This window comes from Tenrec ecaudatus, chromosome 1 (assembly GCF_050624435.1).
Source record: "Tenrec ecaudatus isolate mTenEca1 chromosome 1, mTenEca1.hap1, whole genome shotgun sequence".
NCBI lineage: Eukaryota > Metazoa > Chordata > Mammalia > Afrosoricida > Tenrecidae > Tenrec > Tenrec ecaudatus.
Genome location: NC_134530.1, coordinates 9,820,947 through 9,838,448, shown reverse-complemented (window position 1 = coordinate 9,838,448; position 17,502 = coordinate 9,820,947). Strand labels below are relative to the sequence as shown.

The 17,502-nt window shown below is 50.8% G+C and overlaps 1 pseudogene; it reads right to left on the bottom strand.

The window, feature by feature from the left end:
• Positions 1 to 8,596: 8,596 nt before the first annotated feature.
• Positions 8,597 to 9,006, bottom strand: LOC142439021 (large ribosomal subunit protein eL27-like; annotated as a pseudogene).
• Positions 9,007 to 17,502: the final 8,496 nt, after the last annotated feature.

Sequence of the window (17,502 nt, the reverse complement as noted above, 5' to 3'; positions counted from 1 at the left end):
CAACAGCTCGTAGTCACCCAGGCTGGTGTGCTTCTTCCATGTGGGCGTTGTTGCTTCTGAGCTAGATGGTCGCTTGTTTACCTTCAAGCCTTTAAGACCCCAGATGCTATATCTTTTGATATCTGGGCACCAGCAACTTTCTTCACCACATTTGCTTATGCACCTGCTTTGTCTTCAGTGCTTGTGTTGGGAAGGTGAGCATCATGGAATGCCAATTTAATAGAACAAAGTATTCTTGCATTGAGGAGGTACTTTTTTTTCTACCTGACTTTAAACTCTGTCCCCACTCCACACCACCCTGCACACTCTGTGACTACTCCCCCTACTCCCAACTCCAGGATGATCCAGTAGCCTCCCTCTAGTACTTCCACATTGACGCCCATTATCTCACCACCCAGGGGCCCCTCTGCCTGCTGACCCCTCCCTCCAGCCGGCCCGGAGTCTCCTTCACACCAGCCTGGCCCCCTGAAGCCACCCTGGTCCCACAGCCACCCTAGGCTCCAGTACCACCCTCTCCTTCCCAGAAGGCTCTGCAGGCCCCAGTGGTCACTGCCCCAGACAGCAACCGTCCCTTTGCCCCTCAGACACCAGGGGCAGAGATGCACAGGGAGACAGAGCTGGAGAGAGACACACACAGAAAGACAGAGACAACAAGAGATGCACAGAGACAGAGAGATGCACAGAGACAGAAATGGAGAGATAGAAGTAGAGAGACAGTGAGTCTGAGACAGAGTCTGAGACAGATGGAGAAACACAGAGCCAGGGGGACACACGGAGCACTAGACACAGAAAAGGACAAAGAGAGACTGGAGAGAAAGGGAGGCCAAAGGAGAGTCAGAGCGCTCCGCCCTTCTTGACTCTATCCCTCACTCGTCTGGTAAGGGAGGAGGTTTTTCTCCTCCTGTAAAGAGCTACAGCAGAACCCCGGAGCTCAACACACCATGTACACTTGTGTAGAAGCTGAGGTTTTCAGCACATTTTTAGATGCAGCTTTTGTGGTTGAATTAGGCGCCTCGGCTGATATTCGGGTCAGCTTATGCTCGAGTATATACGGTAATTGGATTCCTGTCGAGAAAACTCTGCTTTGGAGCTGGAACAAAACATCAGAATCCAACCTGACACATGTGATTTTTGTAAACAAAAGCAGTTCATGTGTTTCGGTCACTCGGCAGCAGCGTTAGTTGGCATTATTAGTATGCATTGTTTAAACCTTTGGCACCTGGGTTCCAAGCATTTTGCTATAATTTTCTTAGTTTTTGTGGCTTTTTGTACTGTTTTTAGATAAAAATCATGGATCCTAAGAAAGAGGTTTTTTGGTAAAGAATCATCATGATAAGGCACAGGTTAACCACGTTATTGATATTGTTTATGATAATTTAGTAAACCCTTTTAGAAAGCAGTTAAGGAAATGCCAACTGCAGACCACATTAGGCAGAATTTTTTTTTTTTAAGAGAAAGCCAGCCAGTTCCTGGTGAAAAAAAGCAAAGAAGGAAAAAACTCCTGAAAAGCAGCTCCCGGTTGATTTTATGGAAGGGGCTTCCCCTTCCAAACAGTGACTCTCTCTCCATCCCTCCTCTCCACATCCGTGTCCACAGATCCAGATCCTCGTCAGTCTCGAGGTACGGACCATACTGTATTTGTTAAAAAACTTTTTTAATGTTGTGTTTCTTATTTCAATTATTTTACTTAACGCTGAACTCAATTACTTTGAAATGTCTGTGTAATGTTTTGTTTAAAAAGGCAAGGTTAGGGTAAAATCTTGGTGGTTGAGAACGGATTATTCCATTTTCAGGTATTCTTCTGGGAAAAGCTGATTCAGAATTCGACTGCATTGCATCTTGAGGCTTCTTCTAGAACGGATTAGCGTCGAGGTCCGCGGGGGTCTACTGTACAGCCCTTGGGAACCCACAGGTCAGTCTTGTTCTACAGGGTCCTATGAGTTTTCCATAGTAATTCTTCCTTCCAAGCTCAACCTCAATTTGTTCAAATCTATCTGCTCTGCACTGCCCAGGCACGGTGCTGCTGCCCCCTGGCTTCTCCCAGTCCTGCCACATCTGTCCCCAACCAGAGGGACATGGTGCAGTGGCTAACTCTTTGAGCTGACTGCTAACTGCAAGGTCTGCAGTTCAAACCCACTGGCTGCTCTGAGGGAGAGAGGTGAGGCTGTCTCCGTCAGTAAATATTTTCAGCCTCGAGAACTCCAGGGAGCATCTCGGCTCTGTCTCAGGGTCTCCCTGGACTTGAGGGCAGTGGGCTTCCTCTGTTCGGATGCCCCAGGGCTGGTGCCCTGGCCCTTGGCTTCCCCCTGTCACCAGTCAGCAATGTAGTGAAGTTCAGCCCTTCCTGGCCCCACCCCTAGGGCCCCATTGCTCACCCCCTCACTCCAGCCTCAACGGTCATTCCCTTATTTCAGTTCCTCAAATGGGTGCTCCCTCCTCACATGCTGTTCCCTCAGCGAGGAATGTCCTTCCCACCCACCTTCTCTGGAGATGCTTCTTGTGTCCCCTCCTCCAGGAAGGCTTCCATTGAAACATAAACCAATCCCATTTCTATTATCCTCTCAGACTAGAATGCCTATCTCACTGCACTAATGCCCCGCCCCATCCCTCCCTGTGCCCCCCACCCCCCTCTCTAGCTTCTCAGGCCTCCTCAGTGTCCCTCTGATGTTCGTCCACCCCCACAAGTATGGTCCTGCGCAGGGCCTCTGCACTGGCTGTTCCTTTTCCCAGAGTGCTCTCAACCCACTGGCCCACTCCACCTGACCAAACATGGCGTCCTTTTCCAGGAACTGGTCTCTCCTGACAAGAGGTCCCAAGTCTGTAAATGAAGTCTTGCCCTCCTTCTCCCTAAAGGAGCCCTCTGGCCAAACTCAGGGTTTCTGACACTGGGGATCTTTCTCCTCATCTTTCTCCCGAGGAGCTGCTGGTGGGTTTCAACCGCCCACCTTGCATTTAGCAGGCTGGCACAGAACCTCAGCGCCACCAGGGATCCTTGGGCAGAGTGAAGCAGGTGCAAAGAACTTGGAGGACCAATCCAGGTGGGCAGAAAGGCAAAGGCAAGAGCCCCACAGCAGAAAAGTTGGCTTGGCTGTAGCAAGGAGAATCACCATCGAATGACACAACAAAAAGGTAAGTGCGTGCTTGCTAATCTGTAGTGAACCATTTCAACGGGTGGTGCAGTGGTTACTTGGGCTGATAACTGCAAGCTCAGCAGTTCGAAACCATTAGCCACTCTGCAGGAGAAAGATGAGGCTTGCTACTCCCATCAAGAGCCACAGTCTGAAAAATCCACATGGGCATGCACTCGATGGCAGCGATTTTGAGTGAATAATTGCTCGTTTCCCCCCACATGGAAGACTCTGCATCTAGGGGTGGCTGGTGTGTTTCTCCCAACCCCACAGCACCTTCCTTCAGAGCCAATGTCTCTTTAGGCATTGTATGTTTGCGACAAGGTCGGCGGTTCAAACCTACCAACCGCTCCATGGGAGAAGAGGCGGCTATCTGCTTCTATAAACATTTATGGTCTCAGAAACCCTGTGTAGGTTTCTATGAGGTGGAAAGAGCCCTGGTGTTGTAGTGGTTATGTGTTGGGCTGCTCACCACAAGGTCAGCAGTTCAAAACCACCAACCGCTCCTCTGGAGAAAGGTGAGGTTTTCTACTCTTGTCAAGAGCTACCATCTCAGGAACCCACAGCGGAAGTGCTACTCTGGCCTATACGGTCACTATGAGCTAGATTGATTGATGGCAATGAGTTTATTAGCACCGACTGGAATTCATTTGATAGCAGTGAGTCTTGGTTTCGGTTTGGTGGGGAAAGAATGCCCAGTAAGCAAGTAAGCATGGGTTTACCTCATTTACTAGAGATCAGTAGAGATTGCTGATTACTAGAGATCAGCAGTCAAGCCTGTTCTTATCTTGCTTGTTAGCTCATCCGCCCATGACAAGAAGGAGAGAGGATTTTGATTCTCTGAGCCACGCTGTCACAGTTCACTAGCACTGCTAGACCAGACACACCGAAAGGGGATGGCTCTGACAGACAGACATTTATTTTCTCACAGTTTAGCAGGCTAGGAGTCTGAATTCAGAGCACAGCTCTAGCAGAAGACCCTCTCTCTGCGTGAGCTCAGGGGGTGGATGGAGGCAGTTGTCGTCTCCTTGTTGACCTTCATGTGGAATGGCATCTATCTCCCCCATCACTGTGCTTAATCCGCTCCTCTTATATTTTATATGAGATGGGCTCAAAACACACCTTGCATGAAACTCCCCTCATCAATGGAAGGACCCAGTCCCAAGTAGGATTGTAACCACAGCCATTGGGTTTAGGGTTCACGACATGTCTCCACACACCCACTTCCAGCAGCCCCCAGGGAACACAATTCAACTCATAACACACAGGGTACCCCAAGGAACTGAATTACAGGTGAAGCCATGCTATCTTGTCTTTGGCTACAAAGGAGGGGCTTCTTCAGCTTATAGAAAGGGCCCCTGGTGAGTCCCTAATAAAATGTAAAAAAAGAAAAGAGGAGAAAAAATGATTAGGGCAAAGACTGTACAGATGTGCTTTATACAATTGATGTATGTATATGTATGAACTGTGATAAGAATTGTATGAGCCCCAATAAATTGTTAAAATTAAAAAAAAAAAGAAAGGGCCCCTGGAGGGCAGTGATTCACTCCGCCTCACCCAGGACTAAATGAAGACAAGAAAAACAGTGCAGGGCTTGAAAACCCGCCCGAAGGCCATGACCCAAGGGACCTGGGTGGCAGACATAGTGACCACCGAGCGTGCTCTGCCTTCTCCCCCTACTCATAGAGAGGTGACAGTTGTTTCAGGGCAGGGGTTCTCAACCTTCCTAATGCCGTGACCCTTTCATACAGTTCATGTTGTGAGCCCCCAACATAACATTATTTTCACTGCTACTTCATCACTGTAACTTTGCTACTGTGATGAATCAGGCGACCCCTGTGAAAGGGTCGTTTGGCTCCCAAAGGGATCGCGACCCACAGGTTGAGAACCAGTGTTTTAGGGGTTACAGAGTGGGTGCTGACTCTGCACAACAGAACAAAACACTGGCTGGTCCTGCACCATCCTCACAATCGTTCTTGTTTCCACCCCTTATTGCAGACACTGTGTCCATCTGTCTGGTTGAGATTCTTCCTGTTTCCTGACCTTCTCCAGGGCCTGGTCTCTCCTGACAATGTGCCCAAAGCAGGTGAGACAAATTCTCGCCATCCCTGCCTCTAGGGAGCATGCTGGCTGTACTTCTCTTGGGGTAGATCTGTTTGTACTTTTGTCCATGGCACACGGCATATTCTTCACCAGCACCAACATCCAAAGGCATCGACTCTTCTCCAGTCCACTGTCCTCCTGGTCCACCGTCCTGCTTTCACACACACAGGAGGACATCAAAGGCGCCACACACCTGGGTGCGGTGCACCTTATCTTCAAAGGGACATCTTGCTCTTCACCAATGGAAAGAGATCTTTTGCAGATTTGCCCCTTGCAATATATCATTTGATATCCGGACCGCCACAAGCCGCCACAGCCCGACACAATGCAACTCACCACAGCACAATACAATTATGTCAGTCACTACATCATGATACAATGTTAGCCAATGCAGCATGATACAATGTTAGCCACTACAGCAGGATACAATGTTAGCCTCTACAATAGGATACAATGTTAGCCTCTACAGTATGATACAATGTTAGCCACTACAGTATGATACAGTGTTAGCCATTACAGCATGATACAATTACAGTGTTAGTCACCACAGCATGATATAATGTTAGTTGCTACATCATGATACAATTATAAAATTAGCCACTAAAGCATGATACAATTACAATGTCAGTCAGCACAGCATGATACGTTAGCCGCTACAGCAGGGCCCACTGTCTGGTGAGTAGGGGTGTCATAAAATACACAGTAATAACATGATAAAGAAAAAAACCCACCCAAAATGATAACACCTATTGCTGGCAGTGTTGCAGAGAAAAGAGTACTGGTGCATATTATCATAGACTGAGAACACGTCTTCCACAGCATCCATAAGCCACAAAGACCCAGGTGCGGCTGCCCTTAGCAGCCTCTATGCTGAGCCATCTGTTTGAGTGGGGGCAGTGCCCTGAGAGTCTCTTCTGTCCCATGTTGGCTGAGACTAAGAGTGCAGTGGGCCCCATTATCCGAGTAAAAGACCTTTCCCTCTGGGATTTGGGGGATTTGAGGTATGATTTATGTACACCTAGCTCTTCAATTTTTCAAAAAAAATTTTTTTAGTGGACACTCACATGCATGCCCAGTTCTATGAGTTTATTTTTAAAGTTGCTGTTGAAAACAAACATCATTTGCATCGCATCTCCCTGTACAACTCAGTGGTAACGACAACATTCTCCCCGTTGTACAGCCATTCTTGCCTCCCTGTGCTGAGTTGCTCTTTCTCCATTTCTCCAGGCGTGGTATCCTTCTCACGCTGCAGGAGGCACAGGAGGCTCCGTGTGTGTTAGCGATCACATTCCATGGTAGGTCATACCGCTCATGTCTCTAATCGTGGCAGTTACAGAGGATACTGGCACCCAACATTTCTGTAGTGCTTCCTGGGGGGAAATGAGACTTCCTTCTCTTGGGAAGACACCTAAGAGTGGGACACACGGGCATCATGGATTGAGTCGTGCCACCTCTGAAATTCGTATTAAAAACCCCGACGTGTATTAGTGGGATCCTGGTTGGAAACAGGATATTCTTTGTCATGTTAACAAGGCGAAGGATGAACAGGCTGGGTTCCCAAAGAAATCACTCCTGAGATATTTTTCAGGGCAGAAGAGACACAACCCACACCCACACGGGGGAAGACACACACCACACGAGGATCATCTACACCCACAAATACCAAGGAGCCTCTAGGCTACCCACCAGAAGGGAATCCACCCTGGATTCCCTGTGTTGGGAGCTCTCATCTGTACCCATGTACCCTTGCCAAGCCCCGCTTTTTAAAGCCTCTAGACTTAGATTCCATATTGGGCACCACGGAGCTTTCCCTCTGGCTGGTGTGTTAGGCCCGGGGTTGGCAAGAGAAACAAATCCAGTGACCGTCATCTAGGTAGAAGCAAGAGCTTTATATCAAGATGGAATCACATGTCAGAGCATCCCAGCCCAGTGCAACGCAAGCCCACACATTTGAGGCTGGTCTGTAAGTCCCTCCCCAGACTCACCCAGGCAAGTGCAATGATGCAGAATGCAGGGAGGTCCCAGTGGATCCGTGGCCCGGCTTCGGCATCTCAAGGCCAGTGGCAGAGTCCCAGAAGGCAGAAAGGCAAAGTGGCAGGGAGAGCGGGGAAGAGGTTCCCAGAGTCCTCTTTATAGAAGATCACAGCCCCAAGGAGACAGCATCCTGTCGTGTCCTGATGGACAGGTTGCAATCCACCCTTACACTCACATGCATTTTCAGGTTGACACAAAGTCATGCGGTGAGGTTGGCTGGGCTACCAGAAAGGCAGCCATGGGGATGTCCTGGTCCTCACCTCTTCCTGCCCATGGACCATTCAGACAGCGACAGGCTGCCCCCTGCTGGTCATTAGCAAACCCGCAGCCACCTAGTGGGCTGGGTTTCAGAGCAGAACTGGGCCCCATAATTTTATTTATTTATTTGGTTGCTTATCTATCTATCTATCTATCTATCTATCTATCTATCTATCTATCTATCTATCTATCTATCTCATTTGAAAGCAGTTACTGTTATTTTTAACTGTCCAGATTACAAAAACAATCCTAATTTTAGCCCATTGATCCGGTCTTCCCTGATGTCAGCATCTCCACCTTCTACCTGATGGGTGTTCGTTTTCTTCATCCCACCTCATGGGGAAGACCCCATGAAGGGGCCTCGGGAAGTTATCTGCTTCTTGGAAGCGTCTCCCAACAGCGTAGACCTCATGAAGCGGCTTCTCTGTGCAGGTGATGGCGCATTCACCAAGAGATTGTGCAATCAGAGAGCATCTGTCCTGTCGGGGCAACACGATTGTTGGTGACTTTGCCAGTGCCACGCTTGCAGATGACTTCACCCACGGACTTTGGGGGGGGGATACCCACACGTGTTGGATGGTCCCACAGCCCTCAGCATGCTCCCTGAAGCCCTGTCCACTGAAGAGCCGGTGAAGGTGGAGAAGCTGCATCACTCTCTGAGCCTTCGGGCTCACATCATCGATACCCCCGATCCTGACCACAGACGCCAGTGTGGGCTCTCCAGGGACGTCCCAGTGGCCAGCTTTTCAGGCCATCCGAGCCCCTGGGATTCCAGTTCTGTCCCCCTGCCCGTCTTCCTTGTGACCGTGCATAGCTTTCCCACAGGTCACCTTACCACTGGCCTTTGTGAGTGTCTTTTGGGCAAACGTCTTTCTCAGGCGCTTGATCTTTCCTTCTGCAACATCCCTTGGCTTTTTCTTCCTGGTCTCTGGAACAGCAGGGACCGTCTTTATCTTCTCTGCGACCCCCTTCTTGCTGCCAGCTGGCTTCAAAGAAAAAGAGAGAACCAGAGAGCTTCCTTGCTTTCTTTTCTTTTTCATTTTGGGGTGTTTTTAATGAGTTTGACTCAAGGTCTAGCATCTCAGCTTCTGAAAGAGCCACTTGGTTTTGCCTGTCTTGTACCTCTCCTCAAATTTGACCTTGGCCTCCGGACGGGCTTTGCGTTTAAGAGCAGGGCCTCTGAAGACATCCTTGTTGGTGATAGTTTTGTCCAAGGGGATGTGGACGGAGCACCTCGTGGGCATGAGAGGATTATAGTTATACACCTTCACAAAAGACTTGATCTCTGACCTCTTGGCAATGTTCTTCTTGCCCATGGCGGCTGTCACTTTGCGGGGATATCGGTCGATTCCAGCCACCAGGGCATGGCTGTAGGGGTGGTCTGAGGTGCCACCGTCAATGTTCTCCATGATGACGGCTTTGCGTCCCAAATTGTGGACCACTGGACCAGCACCACCTTCCCGGGTTTCATGAACTTGCCCATTTCAACAACAGGCTCTCAGACCCACAACCACTTTTCCAAGACTCTTTTCTTGGTGAATTGGATGGCCGTTTTAAGACTTTTTTTTTAAAGACTTTGTTGTGAATTGGATGGCCCTGCAGTAGTTTAACACCACCAGTTGCACCCGCAGGAGCAAGCTGGGGCTCTGTACGGCTGTGAACAGCCCAGTCTGGGAACCCACAGGGGGCAGTTCTCCCCTGTGCTGTAGGGCCGCTCTGAGTCAGCCTCGGGTCTGGGGCAGTGAGTTCCCGGAGCAGGTCGGCTTTCTGTTCAGAAAGTTCCTCCACACATTGTCTCTCCTATCTCATCCACTGCGATCCCCATGGTGGGCCAGCGCCCTTCCCATGGCCTCTGTTTCCTGTTTGTACCCTCTTTCTCTCTGGACTCTTCTGAATTTGTCCTCTGGCAAAGGCCGCCCTTCCATTCCCAGGCAGCTGAGAACTCTAGGCTGAGTGTGCGCCTTCCTAGTGGGCTCAGTCTCCATGGAGAGCACCCCTGTAGTTTGGCTGATAAAGAGGCACTGTGGACGTGAGTCAGGGTGTCATCTCAGGGCCATTGTTGTGGGGGCTCTACCAGTCTCTTCCCAAGGAATAAACTTCTTTTTTGTTTGATTTTTTTTTTTACTGTCCAACATTTTATGTAGTTTCTAAACCCTTACATTCGGACACTATCCAGACAGCCTACCACTCAGCCGCACAGCCGTACCAAGCAGGGCAGCGTCTTCGTTAACTCGAATATTGAGTTGGTTGCACCGTTTTGTCCCATTATCGAACTTCATCTGTGGGCTGATTTGTGGGAAGTAGATCCCCAGGCCTTTCTTCTGAAGGACCTCTGGCCAAAGTTGAACCACCAATGTTTGCCCAGCAGCCTACAGTGTTATCTGCCTGCAATTCCCATGGAGCCCCGACCCTCACCGGCAGCCCGGACCCCTCCCTCCCTCCAGAAACCAAATCCAAACTCTAAATGCCAGGGGGTGAAGAAAGAAACTGCTGGGTCAACTGCATCTGTTGGGAGAACGATGCCCCTGGGGCTGTGCGGTGTGGCAGCCTGATCACGCATCCTCTAGCTCCGGACCATCCCACCAGCCAACCTCACTGCGACGCACAGCGATGCTACAAGACAGGGTTGTATTTCAACCGGGCCAGTTTCCAAGACCGTGTTTTTTGTAGGGGTAGGAAGCCCCGTCTTTCTTCAGCGGAGCGGCCAGTGGTTTCAAACTGCTGACCTTCTGTTGAGAAACCCAGTCGTAACCGTTGCACAGGGAGAACCTCATTCGGAGGAACATTCCCACTCTGCTGCCGGCAGTGATATGTGAAGTCAGCATTCTTTGTAAAAGGTCCCAAAGACCATTCTGCTTAGAATTGAAGAGAATAAAGACAGGCGATTTTTAGTTTCTTTTCCCAACTGGTTGGACCCGAGACTACACTTTCTGTAGAGGACAGGAGCTCTATATTCTTTAATGAATCAAAATTCAAGGTATTTCTTCATCAAGTTAATAGTTGCCTTTGAAGTTAAGCAGTGCCCCCAAGCAGTTGAATGCTTGTTTGTGGTCCATATTAATTTTCGTTGCCTTTATAAACACAATGGCTATTTGTTCTCTAGTTTGTCAGAATAAGATCAGGGTTTTATTATCAAATTTTCTAATTAGTTACTCATTAGCCTGAGAGAAATATTTTTTCTATCTCTGCCCTAACCCAAATCAAACAGGACCAATAATACCTCTTTAAAAAAAAACAAAAACAAAAAAAACTTACCTTCCATGGGAGGCAGATGGATTCATATGCAAACCTTTAGCTAGAGTTGCTAAACAATCATGAGTGATATTGTAATATTTGCCTGACGCTTGAGAATCTAACCAAAATGAAGATGGCGTACTCTCAGAACTGCAAAATCCCGTAGCCACAAAAGTAGGAGCTTTGGTGGCATAGTGGTGACCACAAGGTAAGCAGTTCCAAACCACCAGCCGCTCTGTGGCAGAAGCACAGGCTTCCTATTCTCATACACAGTTGCTGTCCCAGAAACCCACAGGGCCCAGTTCCACCCTGTCCTGTAGGGTATTACCAGGGGAATTAAAATCATCAAGCTGGTTACAGTAACAAATCCATTTACCCGTGGTCTTATTTCATTGCAGTAAGAAATAAGAATGATAAACACAGGCCGGGTTTCACGTAAACATCCCCAGTGATTCCGTCTTAGGAGTTCTTCGTGGTGGCTTCGGGCACTCAGTCATAAGGGCCATAGGCTTTGTCACACAGATGCGGCAGCCCTGCCACGATCTGTCTCCCAGACCATAGACCAAATCAGGCATGTTGTTCAGTGATGGCATCTAACGTCTCCTATCTGTACTTTGCCAACACCCCCTCAGGGACATGCACCCCACCATCAATATGGAGATGGTTCTGACCACATCACCCTTTCGTTTCCGTTGTTAATGTTTCACCGTGGTGGTTGATGAAGTGAATTGCTCCTGTATTTCTGAGCAGCTCAGGGCCAGGCTCCGTGCTCCCGCCCAGCCTGCGGCTCCCCTTGAAGCCCCCCTGACTCCTGAATGGGATATGGGTCATGCTGCCAGCCTGGAGATTTTATTTTGGGGTAAGAAGCCCCTAAGCCACCCCTCCAGTGGTGCAGACAGTTAAGCAGCCAAGCGCGAACAGCAAGGTAGGTGAGTTGAGCTCACCCAGAGGTTCCCCTTGGAGGACAGGTCCATGGTGGAGGTCCCAGAATTCAGCCCTGGAAGACCCGGTAGGGTGCAGTTCTACATCTGCACACACGGGGGTGCCAGAGGCCGGAGTCGACTGCCAGCCCCTTGGTCCAGTGGTAGAAAGCTGGCCTGCCACGCGGCAGACCCTGGGCTCCCTTCGGCCTGACACGTGTGTGTGCCCAGCTGTGTGTGCCCCTGCCCCGATGCATGCCTGTGTGTGGGCCCCGTGCTTATGTCTGAGCAGCAGCCAGAACGCTCCTTAGAACCAAAGGAGTACTCTGGACAGATGTATCCAAGGGACAGCACGCTTGGTGAGGGAGGTCCACCAGTCAGAGGCAATCCTGGAAGAAAATGGGATGGGGTCCTAACTGACCCTTTGTGGCGACAGGAGGAGGAGACCCCAATTCTACAGCAGCCGCCCTAAGCTGACTGCCACAGGCAGAGGTCAGACACCCTGCATCCGTTCTCGCATCCCGTTCTGACTCCAGCTATTCTTCCCAGGACACCCACCTTCTCTGCTTGGTTGGCTCATTCGTTACCAAGGCCCCACGGGACTCACAGACAACCCTTCCAGTAGGGGTAACAGATTGCCAGCTGCGAGCATTTGGGTCTTCCTTACGCTGAGTTGTAATCCACACCACAGGCTGTGATCTTGGGTCTTCTTCAGCAAGCAGGGTGGCGTCATCTGCACATCGAAGGTTGTTAAGAAGCCTTCCTCTGATCCGGATGCCACCTTCTTCGGCTAATCCAGAAGCAAAATGGAGGCCTTTGATAAGTGGTGAGTAACAGTGAAAGCATCCCGGGCGGATTGCCGAAAGAACAGACAAGTCCGCCCCGGAAGAAGGATGGCCAGAATGCTCTTTATGGGCAAGGATGGCGAGACTTCAACTCACGTGCTTTGGACAGGCTGTCAGGAGCAGCCAGTCTCTGGAGAGAGACATCTTGCTTGGTCAAGTGGAGGGGCGGTGAAGAAGAGGAAGACCCTCGACGAGGTGGACGGACACAGCGCCTGCCACCAGGGGCGCAGGGCCAGGCGGTGTCTCATCCTGTGGTGCGCGGGGTCCCTGTGAGCTGGAACGGAGTCCGCAGCACAACGACAGCTTCCCACAAATTAGGATCAGAAGGATGTAGTCGTGGTGCTCTGCAGCCCCTCTGTTCAGCCAGCAACCACGTCTCTCTCACTGGTCCTCAGCTGCATGGCCCCTTGGCTTCTGCCTCTGCGGGCCGCTCTGCCGGACCATCCTACAGGCCTGGCACTGCTCTGCTGCTCTGTCTCGTGCTCTCCTTGCTTCAGCAATGGCCATGGTGTGGCACGGCCACAAGCAGCCTCCTACACCCCTGGGGCTCCACGACGTGGAGGTTGTTGGTAGGTGTCATTGAGTTGTGTTTCAGTTCATAGAGACGCTCCGCTCCGCTGATGGAGCCAGAGCCCTGAGGCTGGAGGAGCCGTGAAGACCCACACCAGCATTGAGATGCTTCCACCAGCACTGGATCCACAAGACCTTCCATCCACTGGCCTGTGATTCCCAGCATTCTGTGTCATTGCCCGTGTTGTGTGAGTCTGAAGAGGAATTTATAGACTGGTATCAGACATCTGGGCTAATATCAGACTTATGGGCTAATCTCGGACTTAGGGATTTGAACTGGACCGGGCTGGGATGTTTTCTTAATACATAATTACTCTTTGATATAAAGTTCTTTCTTATACATATTTGAGTGCCTCTGGATTTCTTTCTCTAGAGACCCCGAGTAAAACACCATCTCGTTGAGGGTTGTCTTCTATGTCACTCACTGCCTCTTCTCTTTACCAAGCACGGTGTCCTTCTCCAGTGACCTGGCAACATACCCAAAGTACCTGAGATGGAGTCTCACCATGCTTGCCTCTACAGAGTATTCCGTCTGTACTTCCAGGGCAGGCCTGTTGGTCCTTCTGATGGTCTGTGGTACCTTCCATTGCCTCGGCAGCACTGTAATTCAAATACACCGATTCTCCCTCAGTCTTCTTACTTGACAGCCAACATGCATCTGAAGAAGCCTCGCTTCACCCCAACCCTCCACAAGAGAACTCGATACAGTGGTTGCATCACTGGGTCTTAACGTCACGACTGTGAGGATGGTGCAGGACCAGGCAGTGTTTCCTTCTGCTGTGCACAGAGACGGGGCTGTGTGAGTCTGCGTCGACTAGAGAAACAAATTCACAGAAGCTCATATACGTATATAAGAGAGAGTTTTCGATAAAGGGTAAGTGTACATCAAGAAAGCATCCCAACCCAGTGCTGTCCAAGCCCATAAGTCCAACATCAACCCATATGTCCAACACCAATCTACAAAGTCCTCCGCCATCTCACAAAACACATGCAATGACACTGACTGCAGGAGGAAAGCCGAATCAGTGAGTGTGTAAGCATCAGTGGGGCAGGGGTCTCCTTATGGCTGCTCCAGCACCCAGGGCTGCATCTGGGTAGGTCCACATGGATTTTCCTCAGGAATGTCTCGCAGGAAGTGAGTCTTGTCAACTGAAGCAGGGAACTGGCTAAGGCAGCTGCACCCTGGTCCTACCGTCAGAAAGCAAGAGACCTGAGCACTAGAAAAGCGAGGCTCACTGAGCCATTTATCTCGCTGCCCTTCAATTACCTCCACATGTGTTTAGCGGCCAGGTTGACACAATAAACCTTAACGGTCTTAGTGGCTAAGGGTCAGTGAGAAGTAGTCAATTAATAAATTCCTTCAGACTCTGGTGGTGCAGCAGTGATGGGTTGGCCTGTGATCTGCACGATCAGCAGTTGACTCGCTGGGCCGTGATCTGCACGATCAGCAGTTGACTCGCTGGGCCGTGATCTGCACCATCAGCAGTGGGAGGACTGGACCTCCTACTCCCTTCAAGAGTCATAGTGGTTGAAACCCACAGGGGGGTAGTGTCGCTGTGAGCCAGCCTGGACTCAATGGCAGGGAGTTTGGTTTGCTTTTAATATCGGTGGCTACCATCCTGTTTGGGAGGGTGTGAATCACTACACAAATGGACAGGATTGTGGTTGTTAGGTGCCGTCGAGTTGGGTCCAGTTCATGGGGACACTATGCACAACCAAAGGAACCACCACCGGCTCCCGCACCAGCCCCACAATTGCCATGTTGGACCTGATGGTGGCAGCCACGGTGTCCGTCCATGTCATCGAGGACCTTCCTCTTTTTCACGGCCTCTCTACTTTACCGAGCATGATGTCCTTCTCCAGGGACTGGACCCGATGAAGATGGGATTGAGATCTGACGTTCGTAGAGTGGGTGTGTGGTTGTTATATAATTGCGTGTCCACTCGAAGTGTAGGGGCGGAGGCTAGCCTGTCAATCAAGGCACAGCCTGCTGGTGCCTCCTTGTGGGCTTGACCCCTTCATAAGGAGGGTACTGGGAAACCTCCCCTCTCCCTCTGCCTTCACCTTCCCACTGATGAGCCTCGTGGAGACCTACATCAGCCCTGTGATACTTCCATCGCCATTTCATGCACAATACGTTTCACCCACTGGTCTGTGATCTTCCTGCATTTTGCATCATTGCTTACGACTGTGCGAATCTGAAGAGGGATTTATGGCCTAGTATTGGACTTATAGACTTGGTCTAGACTGGTGTGTTCATCCAGGTAGACTAGAGAAACAAATTCATAGATGCTCATATGTGTAAAAGAAAGAGCTTTATATCAAAGAACAATTGTATATTGAGAAAACATCCCAGCCCAGTCCAGATCAAGTCCATCAGGCCTATATTAGCCCTATGTTCAATACTAGTCCATAAATTCCTCTTTAGACTCACACAGCACATGCAATGATGTTGAATGCAAGAAGCTCACAGGCCAGTGGGTCGACGGTCTTGTGGATTCAGTGGCAGTGGATTGGAAGGTCTTGTGGATTCAGTGGCAGTGGATAGAAGGTCTTGTGGATTCAGTGGCAGTGGATTTAGAAGGTCTTGTGGATTCAGTGGCAGTGGATTGGAAGGTCTTGTGGATTCAGTGGCAGTGGATTGGAAGGTCTTGTGGATTCAGTGGCAGTGGATTGGAAGGTCTTGTGGATTCAGTGGCAGTGGAAGCATCTCAATGCTGGCGCAGATCTCCACGTATTTCCTCCAGCTCTCTGTCTCAACAGCAGGAGAGGGAAGGCAGAGAGAGCACCTGCAAATGAGGTCGTAAAGCTGCAACCTGATTGACAGGCTAGACTCCACCCCTTTGCTCAAGTTGACAGGAGATTTTGTACCTGCCACAACTGGGATGGGATGTCTTCCTGTTATAAAATTACTTCTGGATATAAAGCTCTCTCTTACACATACAGGAGTGCACTGGATTTGTTTCTCTGGCCAACCCAGCCTAGCCAAGTCACTCCTTTTGTTTCCGTGGGGACATCTTTAGATTCTACCTTCTGCACAGGTATGACTTAAGACATTGCCCTTGTTTCCTTGGGCATATGGTCGGCTACAAGACAAAAACCACACTTCCTTCAAAGCCATTCCTCAGTGCACCTTTGACACCAAGAGAAATATCAGGAAGCGCACGTCCGCCATCCCTGTGCAGTGGGGAGGCCGCCGAGACCTTGGGCTCCAGAGACTGTGGCTCAGGGGCCACCTTGTCCTCCTCTGGCCCCAAACTATGGAGCTGTGGGACTGAGGGGCAGGCCGGAGGCCACGGGACCCCGTGGCTGAGAGACTGAGAGCCGGAGAGAGACTTGCTCCTGGCTGGGCAGACCAATGGCTGCGTCCTGACTGTTTGCTGATGCTGACTTGTGGGGGCCTGTTAGCTGCCCTGATTGTGAGTGTTGTGGGCTGTGAGTTCGGCGGGGCCCCTGCAGTGCAGTGTGGAACCAGCACTGGGGTGAGAGGAGATAACGGAGGCTGGACCGCGGAGGCTTCTCTGACCCCTGCCTTTGGCCCTAAGGAGGCCAAAGGAGGTCGGACATGGCCCCATGCTGTTCAATGCAGTCAGAACCAACTCGATGGCACTTCACAACAACAACACGAACATATTGTTGCGCATGTGCCCACAGGGGTGTCTGGTCGCATCTGCGAACGTGTCTGCATAAACACACACGTCCCCAGTGTGCCTGAGGCCCCAGCGGTCCCACGGCCCTATGTCGGTCCCTGAAGCACCTGGTTGGCCTGAACTCTGCCCTCTCTCAGCCTTGACGTTGTTGCAAAGTCCTTGGCCGGCCCCCAAGCCGCACGCACCTTCAAAGAACCAGGATGCGGAGAAGGGAAATGACTCCGGGCAGCTTCCGGCCCTCCCGGCGGCTCCCATGGCTGACCCAGGACTGTCTGGAGCAGGAACTGACCCCTCCTGGCTCCCAGGGACCGGAGCTGGGACTGTGTGAGCTGCCGGCAGCTGGACCTGAGTCACCACACATACCATGGCCAAAGTTCAGACGTGAGACTGGGCCACACTCACAGAAAAGGCCACTGGCCATTCCTGGCCACTGTAGAGTTGGAGTTGATTTTCCACTCATAGCGACCCCGAGTGATGGAGCAGGATCACCCCCCACCCCCACCCCAACCCTGTCCAGGGCTACTAGACTGTAAATCTTTTTTGGGGAGTAGACTGCCAGCCTTTTCCCCAAGGAGCTGGTGGGTAAGTTTGAACAGCCAAGTGTCTATGAGCAGGTAGTGATGGCGACACACCCTCAGCCGTCTCCCCACTCCAAGCCCAGGGGGCCCAGTGAGGCAGGGTTTGAACCCAGACCAGAGCAGACTCCAAGCCTGTGGTTCTCCACTGGGGACCATTCTGCCCCCCACTGCTCACCCAGGGG